Source organism: Phyllostomus discolor, chromosome 3 (genome assembly GCF_004126475.2).
Source record: "Phyllostomus discolor isolate MPI-MPIP mPhyDis1 chromosome 3, mPhyDis1.pri.v3, whole genome shotgun sequence".
Taxonomy (NCBI): Eukaryota; Metazoa; Chordata; class Mammalia; order Chiroptera; family Phyllostomidae; genus Phyllostomus; species Phyllostomus discolor.
In genome coordinates, this window is record NC_040905.2 from 87,323,403 (window position 1) to 87,334,497 (window position 11,095).

General features: G+C 44.6%; 1 long non-coding RNA gene across 1 annotated transcript; it reads right to left on the minus strand.

Moving 5' to 3' along the window:
• LOC118499530 lies at positions 1-9,566 on the minus strand. The gene is made up of 3 exons (XR_004902024.1): positions 9,369-9,566; positions 720-730; positions 1-12 (listed from the first exon to the last, which is right to left on the minus strand). It is a non-coding gene; the product is annotated as an uncharacterized LOC118499530 (long non-coding RNA).
• Between the last annotated feature and the right edge of the window lie 1,529 nt (positions 9,567-11,095).

Below are 11,095 nucleotides of genomic sequence, written 5' to 3' on the forward strand. Positions count from 1 at the left end.
TGGGAAATGAGGCTTTTTGAAAAGTTGGCCACACGTGTGTTATTACTAGCTTTAGCCCTGGTGGGTGGTGCCTCAGTGCAGAGTAGAATTCCAGGAGAGGCCCCCAAAGCCTGAGGCTTCTGGGCTCACTTCAGGGGAAGGGAGAAATGGTGGCCACCACTTAAGTTATCTTTTCCCCATCAACCTGAGGCAGAGCTGGATCAGGGTGCCACTTGGGAGAGCCTCTGTGTTTCCCTAGCAGACTTAGGGTAAAGCATGGGGCCAGAGTGGACTTAGGGAGCATGGTGAGGTCCTGGGTGCTCCTACGGGGACTCCAGAACTTTATGACTTCCAGGATGGCAGTCTGCAGAGAGTCATGCTGGGGCTTCATAAGCTGCCTCTTTTTCAGGTCATCACTAAGCCCTGAGACCCAGTAAATCTACCTCAGCCTGACCCGACACCTCCCCAGCCCTGCCTCCTGCCCAGCATTCCTTCTCCCCTCCCCATTCTGCCTGGGCACATGCTTGTCCCCCTCTTGATCAGTAGGCCTTTGTGCCCCTTAGCCCTGCAAACTCCTTCTCCTCCATTCTTTGATGTAAGCACTGCTCTTGCCTCCCATGGTGGGACCCCCAGCACTGAGAAAGCATCTCCGGGGTCTCAGTCATCTGGGTACTTTCAGTAGAGGTGAAAACATCAGGTAATCCATCTGATTCTTTGCAGTAGACTGTTCTGCATGGCACGAGCCTAGCTCCTACTTGGAGATGCACAGGACCCACACCCACAGATAGGTTCTCCTGTGGGGAATCAGGCCTGCAATGTACCTAGGCCGTACCTAGGTCTTGCTTTTTGCTAAAACTCCCTCACCCTGAATTGAGGACATTTACTGCAAAGCAACTTCCTAAAATCCTTGCTAAACCTTCCAAGTCTGAGTGTAACAGGTCCAACTACTTTTGCCTTTTCATTTGCAAATATCCGTTTTCTGTGATGTGATTAGCAGCATTGGCTCCTTTGTTTTCTGTAATAGGTAACCACCTAAAGCCAGCCTGTGCATAGTTAATGAGGACCTTCTTGTAATGTGTCCAGTAAGACAATAAAAGCTCATTGGAGCAAGGGCGGAGGCTTTTGCTCCCCTTGAGAGAAAAGCCATGCTGTCCCTTTTCTTCCACTGGACTCAGTAGTCCATGTGAATGTCTCATTTCATCCATAATGACGTGGACCCCACCAGCCAGGGTCCACATCAAATCTTCCCCTCCCCCACCACACCCGTGCTGCTTGGGTCTTCCCTCCATCGTCATCTTGGCAACTTCCTTTGCAGCCTTTTAGTGTTTGTTCTCCTATTATCTAATTTTGTGTCCCCCTGATTCTTAATTCTTTCCCTTGTTTGGTGAAGAAACTAGCATGTTTTGGTTGTTTTCTAAGAAAGAGTTCATAAGATAAAAATTCAAGTCTGCATGTCATGGTCATTTGTGATTCAGGCTGCCTCAAAATTTTGAATACCCCCTTCCCATCATTTAGGCAGTTTCTCACATTGTAAATTCTACATTAAAAAAGTTGATTTGGGGTGGGGAGAAAAACATTGATATGTCGTTTCATTGGTTTGTACAATTGTTAGCTGATTCTTGTGTGAGCCCCAACTGGGAATCAAACCTATAACTTTGGTGGGTTGGGGTGATGCTCTAAGCAATGGAGCTACCGGACCAGGGCTGTGAGTGCCACATTTTTAACAAAGACTATTTTCCAGGTCATTTTACCATTGCTTGATTGCAGACATGTGATTTTGATTCCACCAATGAGAAACATGTGTATCAGAGTCAGAATCTGGGTCCAGAGCCGACTACTTGGGAAAGGAGCAGGGTCTGAGGCCTCCATTTGGCAGGTGCAGATCTGGGTAAGGGAGCCTGGTGGGGTTCTGGAGTCCATAGTCTGGCCGAAGCACCTGATTTAGCAGTCCACTGAACCAGCGGAGGCAGTGGCTGGAATTGGCGCCTCGAGGCTTGTGTGGGAGGCAGCACTCCCCAGGTGGGCAGCTTGGGGCTGGGGTGCTGGGGTGTCACACCTTGGTGCATGGGCTATTTTTTCCCCCTCAGTCTGTAAGCTCCCTCTACCTCATAACTAGACCTTTTGGCTGAAACTGGTGTCTCAGTCTATTTAGGCTACTGTAACTGAATACCACACACTAGGTGGCATAAAACCAACAAAAATTTATTTCTCACCATGCTGGAGGCCGGAAATCCAAGATCAGGGTGCCAGCATTCTCAGGTTCTGGTGAGGGCCCTCTTCCAGACTGCAGACTGCCAACCTCTCGGGGCGCCCTCACATATTGGAAAGGTCAAGGGAGCTTTCTTGAATCATTTTTTTTAAAGAAGGGCATTAATCTAATTCATGAGGGCTCCACCCTCATGACCTAGTCACCTTCCAAAACATCCCCCCCACCCAACATAAGTACATTGCACATTAGGATTTCAACATACAATTTTTTGTGGGGAGAGTGTGAACATTCAGACAACAACAGGCTACAGTAACTTCTGCTATATCAAACTCACCTGGTCAATATGTTGGAGATTTCTAAAGGTGTCTGGATTTCTACAGCAAGACATAAGATTTTGAGAATAGAATTCTAATTTGGAAACTATTTTCCTCAAAAATTAACATTTCTCCATTGCCCTTGGCTTCTTCTGTAATTGCTGGGGGCTCTGAAGCCATTTTTTTTCCAGAGTATATATATGACTGACTTCTCTTCAAAGCTTTATTTATTTATTTTTACTTAATTTCTTATTGTGTTTTCTTCCATTACCATTTAGTCCCCTTCCCTCACTCCCCCTGCAACCACCACACTGTTGTCCATGCCCATGAGTCTGTTTTCCTTTTCGCTCAATCCCCCACCTTCTAACCTCCCCCACCCCACCCTTAGCTGTCATCTTGCTCTCTGTGAGTCTGTCTCTATTTTGTTTGTTAGTTCTGTTTGCTCATTAGATTCCGCATGTGAGTGAAATCATATAGTGTCTGTCTTTCTCTGACTGGCTTATTTCACTTAGCATAATGTTCTCCAGGTCCATGCACATTGTTGCAAAGGGTAAATTTTCTTCTTTTTCACGGCCAAGTAGTATTCCATTGTGTAAATCCACTCATTTACACTCACTTAGTTGTTTTATCCACTCATTTACTGATGGACACTTGGGCTGCTTCCATGTGTTGGTGATTGTAAATAACACTACAATGACGTAGGGGTGCTTATGTTCTTTCAAATTAATGTTTTGCATTCCTTTGGATATATTTCCAGAAGTGGGATCTCTAGGTCAAAATGTAGATCCATTTTTAATTTTTTGAGGAAACTCCATACTGCTTTCCACAGTGGCTGCACCAGTCTGCATTCCCACCAACAGTGCAAAAGGGTTCCCTTTTCTCTACATCCTCACCAGCACTTGTTTATTTATTGATGATTGCCATTCTGACAGGTGTGAGATGGTATCTCATTGTGATTTTTAATTTGCATTTCTCTGATGATTAGTGACATTGAGCATCTTTTCATATGTCTATTGGCCATCTGTATGTTCTCTTTGGAGTGTCTATTCAGGTCCTTTGCCCATTTTTAAACCAGGTTGTTGGTTTTTTTTGGTGTTGAGTTTTGTAAATTCTTTATAAATTTTGGATATTAGCCTCTTATCAGATGTATCAGCAAATATGTTCTCCCTTTCTTTAGGCTGTCTTTTTATTTTGTTGATGTTTTCCTTGACTCTACAAAAACCCTTTAGTTTGATGTAATCCCATTTGTTTATTTTTTTTCTTTTGTTTCCCTTGCCTGGGGAGGTATACCTGATAAAATATTGCTATTAGCAGTGTCAGAGATTTTGCTGCCTATGTTTTCTTCTAGGATTTTTATGGCTTCGAGTCTAACATTTAAGTCTTAAATCCACTTTGAATTTATTCTTATATGTGGTGTAAGAAGGTGGTCTAGTTTCATTTTTCTGCATATACCTGTCCAATTTTCCCAGCACCATTCATTGAATAAACTATCTTTAGCCCATTGTATGTGCTTGCTTCCTCGGTCAAATATTACATTGATTATAAAGTCATGGGTTTATTTCTGGGCTTTCTATTCTGTTCCATTGATCTATGTGTCTGTTTTCATGCCAGTACCATGCTGTTTTGATTATTGTGGCCCAATAGTATAGTTTGATATTAGTGTGATTCCTCCAAATTTGTTCTTCTTTCTCAGGACTGCTGTTGCTCTGCAGAACCTTTTGTGGTTCCATATAAATTTTCAAAATATTTGTTCTAGTTCTGTGAAATATGTCACTGAGATCTTCGAAGCTTCTTAAAAATCACAGAGTAGCATTTATACTTAATTTTTTTTGTATTTTGAATTATAAAATCTATAAATGGTTATATTTTAAAGAGTCAAAGAGTTCCATCTGTTGTCTTACGAAAAATAATTATTTTCTGATTTTGTCCCCCCATTTCCTTATCATAAGAAGCAACCACTTTCACCACTAGTAAACATGAATATATAATTAAGTGCATTTTTTAGCCCACATGAAATGTATCCAAGGAGTCTTTCAGATGGACTAAGTGTATTCAGCCAAAAAAAGAGTGAAACCGTACCTTTTCTGACAGCATGGATACATTTTAAATTAATTAACAACTACATATCTTTATAGTGAATGGTAGAGTCTATAAATCCCATTGTTCATCTTCCTCTTGAACTTGATACTTGGTGTTAGAACTTTAAAAGCAATCTCAATCAACTGTGACACAGGCATGCCTACCACACCTTCTGTAATTGCTTTTGTATGTCTTCTGTTTGCTCCACCCGCCTTGATTTTAGAGCTCTTGTCACAAGGATGATGAGAGAATGGATAGTGTGTTCTGTGGCTCCAGCTGTGGCTGCTACATTCAGTACCAGTGGGATAGCCAGGGCAGCCAGCATCCAGTAAGGCCAGTGGTACAGCTGCTATTTCAGCAGCCGCGACCATGGGCACCTGCCAGGCCTGGTTTTGTGAGACGGCCCCTCCCTGATGATGCCCTCCCTACATACTGGGCAGATAAGCCCTAACTGAGTCCCCCTGGTTCCTGAAGGGCCCCACTGGCCCTCTGCAGCCAGCAGGGCTGGGATGGAGGCCCCTCAGAAAAGATGAAGTGGGAGGGGGTGGGACATCCTCTCTGTTCTAGGCCCAGCAGGTGTCAGAGCTGCCTACAGTGAGTCCTGAGAAATGGTTATGGAGTGAAAGTGGAGCACAGGCCCCCTGCATGGGGATACCAATGGGAGCTTCCTTGCAGAGCTCTGGAATAATTATCTTGTCTCCAAGGTGGAGCTTTTTCAGTGGTGTGCTGATAAAATGTTTGACAACGGGCTTTTTCAGGGATGGGGGAAAAAAAGTGAAGTCTGATTTGTAGTATAGCAGCTTTCCATGGTGTAAATACTTCCATGACACACCCTGCAGTTCCTTGGGTAAGCCTGGGGGAGAGGGTCTTTTCCCAGCTCCAAAGAACACCCTGCTTTGCTCTCTAGTCTCCTGGGACTGGGGGGCGAGACAATGACAGCCAAACTCTCCAAAGCAGTGGCCAGGATTTTATAACAACCTGCCCAGTTCCTTTCCTTCACCAAGGTCCTTCCTGGCCATAAACATTGTCTTGCTTAAGGGGACTCATCCAGAGCCACGCTGTGAAAAGAGCTGATATTCAGAAATATCACTGACTCCTCGGCACGTTTCAAAGGTACCTCCCTGCACCTTGGAACGTCGCCCTCCATCACAGCTCTTTATCACATTCGCAAGTGGCTGGTTTAGGTTAACTACCACTTAAAATGGCTCATTGCGGGACTCTGTGCAGCTGGGTGAAGGATGAGATCCACGTTGGGGTCTAAATAGAGATATCTAGAAGATAGGGTACCAAATTGGACTTCAGGGTAGTGATGCTTCAGAGAAACATGCCTGGCGACCAAATGAAAGACTGTTCCTTCCTCAGAGGAACAATAGACAGTCCAGGCTATTCCCCCCCCCCCCCAATGTGGTCATATTAGGAGGTGGGGCCTTTGGGAGGTGACTAGGTCATGAGGTTAGAACCCCCATACTGGGATTAGTGCCGTCATGAAAGAGACCTCCCAGAGATTTTGACCCTGCCACCACGTGAGGACACAGTGAGAGGACGGACATCTGGCCTCACCAGACACTGAGTCTGTGGGCACCTTGATCTTGGACTTTCCAGCCTCCAGAACTCTGAGAAATAAATGTTGGTTGTTTAAGCCTCCCAGTGTAAGATGTTTGTGATTTAGTTTTAGAATTTTTTTCTTTTTGTTCTTTTTCTAAAGCAGCTGAGGATCACAGGTTGGGTAGAAAGGAGAGCAAACCGGGAGGGACTGGACCTGGCGTGGTTTTCCGTATCCGAAGCTCCCCCTCCAGCTGCTCCTGTCAAACCAAGGCAGTTTCTACAACTCACAAAGATCAATTTTTATCTGATTTGTATATTTCTTCTGTGCAGAATTAGACTTTTTATCAAAGGTAGAAAAGAAAAGCCTAACAGCTCCGAGCTGAATATAAGAAGCTCTGACCTTAATTTCTCTGAACAATGGCTAGAAACAAAAACACGAAAAAAAAAAAAGCCCACAAAAAACAAACAACCAAACCCCAAATCATAAAGGCAAAGCCCTGAACAAACAGAGACACTTGGTGCATCATTACATTCATACACCAGGGTAAATAACATACTTTCAACAAACAATGATAAGCCTGATAGGAAACATGAAGCAGTATCGGCCACTAAAGATTTTCTGCAAATGAAAAGAGGCAAACAGTCCAAAGCCGGCCCCACATCTGTGACTCTCGCTAAATTGCCTGTTTGCTCCATCACAGCTGGTTGCAAGGTCCTGGAAATCAGTTCCCCGGCTCAATCCAAGGTGAATTGGACCCACGGAGCCCTTCAGTCACACTCTGTTCTGCCATCGTCATATTTGCACAGACGTGTCAGCTGTCCTGATGCCTTGGATGTGATGGGGCTGCAGCCACGGCTGTGAGTAATGAAAGGCACATTTGTCCTTTGTAGTTAGGGAGGAAGGGCACTCCAGAAGAGTCCCATATATTAAATGGAAGGTGTAGGTTGGAAATGAACAAACGAATTCCAATAAAATAAGGGAGAGTATTGAAATTTGATAGTAAGTGGTTATAACTCAAGAAATTAGAATATGAGAAGTTGTAGTCAAGCCTTTTTTTTTCTTAGTAGAAAAAGCCAATCTCTAAAGTGAGCAGAAGTAATCAGAATGTATCAACTCAAGAGAGAATAAGATATGGCACTTGGAAAGGAAAGGTAATAATGGCAACAATAATGTTCAGGCTTTGGTTCAATAAAATGTAATGTAACATTAACAATTTCTTGGGGAAAAAACAATCAACCGCTCCTCTCTTTTTATCTACGGCTCTATAGTCCACATGAATTATTTAATCTATGGCTCTAGATTCCACATGCATTATTCACCGCTGTGCTGAGCCCCTTGTCAGCGGCGCATCCCTGAAGAATTCTGAGATGTTAAATAACACAAAGTGAATTTCGTAATATTTCATTTAATGGCAAATGTTAATTGAGGCTTTATTTATAAACAATTACATTTGTTTTTTAATTGAAATCCATCCTTAATTTCAGCTACTGATTTTACTCCATTCAAATCTAGGATCCTTACTACGTATTTTCTAGTCAAGTACATTATGTTTTTTTCAATTCAAAATACCCCATTCACGGAAAGAGTGATTTTTTCCCATTGCTTCCCAATCTGTTATCTTTCCACAGCCTCTTAGGGGTGGCTGTGTGATGTGTTACAGTGAGAGCAAAATCAAGCTTGAGGCAGAGTTTTGTAGGTGTTTCTGTTCACTCAAGCTGCGTGTCAGAACCCTGACATAAGGTGCAGCTTGGGTCTATTTGGTCCAGTTACCTGCATGATATACTTTGAGGATCTTTTTAACAGAGGGCTTTATAAAGATAATAAAATAATTTTGGAGAACAGTCAAAACCAAACCCTGGAATTAAAACTAGTGATCAACCTCAGCACTGATATAAGCTATTATAAAGTGGAATTTGATCTCATTTTCCTGTTCTCTGTCCTCAGCACGGGTGGCTCAGCGGATGTTGTCTGTTAGAATATCTGTTCTGCTGGCTTCCCCTTTTCTTTGTCAACAGTCCATGTTCTTTAGTGTCCCGGGCTCTCAAGGCCTGTATTGCTATTTTCAGACTGTTCTCAGGCTCTGCATATGTCAGGGTTAAAGCTTGCTTGAGTCTAGGCTTTATCTATTGTTTCTGCAGGCCTGCTTGAGTGTGCAATGCTCTAGAAAATCCTGATGCCCTACTCTACTTGTGTGCCTGGGAGCAAGCCCTGGGCGCCAGTGCCTTCATTCTCTCCTTCTCACCTGAGCACGGTCCCTCATCCCCCTTCTCTTTTCCAGCTGTGGTGTAGTCCTTTCGTTGTTGTCTTGAGTGGTGTGGAGGCTTCTATTCACCTGCTTTTAGCTGAAAGAGTGTCTCCTTCATGGAGGTCAGGTGAGATAGAGTCCTCCATGGTGGCACCCAGATATTTCCCACTCAACACCATTAAACAACCACAGAGCAACAGTGGCTCAGATATGCTTGCATGCTTCCAGTCCATGGTGCATGCAAGGCCACCACTTAGACACGAGGGTGTGTGTTGCTGGAGTTAGGAAGAATTGCTTATCCCTCCATAACCAACCAGCCACTGTCCCTCCCTTTCTCTTTCCCTCTGTCCCTCTCTTCTTCCCTTCCTGCCAATGACTTTGTAAAGAAGTTTGAGTTAGACTTACCCTCAATGAGGACCTGCATTCCTGGACCCAGTTCAAATCACCAGCACAAATGGGAGGCAAGGTGGTGGGGTGGGGCGGGGGGGCGGGCGTTGCAGAGCAGGGGAGTACTGCAGGGACTACCTGGAGAGGATTTGCATGGAGCGGCTCTGCAGACACCTGGGCAAAGGGAAGGAGACACTGCAACATGCAGACCCTCCAAAGACACATATGACCCACAACCCTATCTTTGACCATGAGGTCACCCTGAGGTCCCGAGTCCTAGGCTTCTACCCTATGGAGGTCACTCTGACCTGGTAGTTTGATGGGGAGGACCGGACGCAGGACTTGGGGTTTGTGGAGACCAAGTCTGCAGGTGACAGGACCTTCCAGGAGTGGGCAGTGGTGGTGGTGCCTTCTGGACAGAAGCAGATATACACGTGCCATGTGCCACGTGCAGCACCAGGGCTGCCAGAGCCCCTGACTCTGAGAGGGGAGCTGCCTCCTCAGGCTGTCATCCCCAGGGAGAGCACCATGGCTGTGCTAGTCCTTGGAGCTCTGGTGGCTGGAGCTGTGGCCTGGAGGAGGAAGTGCTCAGGCAGAAAGAGAGGGAACAGGCTGGCAGCGGTGACAGTGGCCAGGGCTCTGATGATGCTCTCAGGGATTTTAAAGCGGACACAGCTGCCTTGTGGGGGCTGAGTAATGCAAGATTTGTTCATGCTCTGACTTTGTGACTCAAGAACCTCTGGTTTCAAAAAAAAAAAGGAGAAGAACCTCTGGTTTCTTGCTGCAGAGGACGTCTGAATGTGTGTGGGTTCCCATCACCACAGAGTGCGGAGGTGGGAGGCTAGCCCACCCCTGCCCACCACACCCCCTCCCCACCCTTTCCTCTTGGAACAGAGGAGCGCTGGGCCCTCCCCATCCCTGTCTTTACTTCGGTTGCCCTGAGCTGCAACTTCTTACTGCCTTATTGAAATAAGACTCTGGGCGTAGGTGAATTTGTTTTTTTTCACTTCTTGCCATGAAGGGTTGATGGGTTAATTAAATTAGAAGGTCCTAAAGTATGGGAGGATATAAAGAAGCATTAAAAAACTTCCCAGAAAAAAAAAAGAAAGAAGTTGGACTTACCATGCACCGAACACACAAGTGGTGGCTCGTTAGCCACCATTCCCACATGTTCTTCATCTTGACTCTGCATCAGATTTGTCTCTAACAGCTTAAAAAAAAAACAGTAAGAAGCTTGAGTTCCACTTCTAAACTACTGAAACAGAATTGCTGAGGATGAGACATAAGAAGTCTGTATTTAAAAAAAAATGTTCACTCTTTAAAAAATACTCTAATGTGCAGCCAGCTTGAGAACCCAAAGCCTGAATGTTGCCTGCTGTCACCATGGTGAGTCAAATGCCACAAATGGCCACAGTGATTGTGTTGGAATCAGGTTAGTTCCCTATAACTCCCTTTTCGAGGGCCCGGCTAGAGGGGCAGAATAGAGACAAGGTGAAAGGGTAAATTGTCACATCAGATTGCTGAAGTCCAAATCCTGATTTTGCCGAGCCATTCTTTAATCTCTGCATGTTTCAGTTTATTCATCTGTCAAATGGCACTAAAAATAGTACCTGTCACATGTGCCAGTGAAGTAGTAGCCACTATTTCATGACCATGATTGAATCAGAGGGGTCTCCTGCAGTTTGAAAGGACTTAAAACGAAGATCTGGTGCTCAGACAGTTGGATAGTATGATGATCCCCATTTTAGCAATTAGAAAGCTGAGGTTCTTTTTTATTTAAACCCCTCATCTGAAGATATGTTTTTATTGCTTTGGGGTGGGGGAGAGAAAGAGAGAGAGAGAGAGAGAGAGAGAGAGCGCGAGAGAGAGAGAGATTAACATGGGAAACATCAATTGGTTGCCTCTTGTACATGCCTGGGCCAGGGATTGAGCCTGTATCCTAAGTATATGTGTTGACCAGAGATCAAACCCATAACCCTTTGGTTCATGAGATGATGCCCCAACCAAGACAATGACAAGTAATATATATTGTGTGGTTATTATCTGCCAAACAGTGTATTAAACATTTGATGTACATTATATCATCAACCCAGTGTTTTTCAACTGTTAATATGCACACAAAATCACCTGGAGGTCTTGAGAACATGTAGATTCTGATCCTGCTGGCCTGAGATGGGGTTCAAGAGCCTGCATTTCTAACAAGCTTCCAGGTGGTGGTGGCGCTGCTGCTGGCCCAAGACATCCACTGTGCATAACATGGCTTTAACCTGAATGACACCCTACCTGGTAGGTATGATTTATTATCCATACTTCACATATAGTAGAGCTGTGCAGAT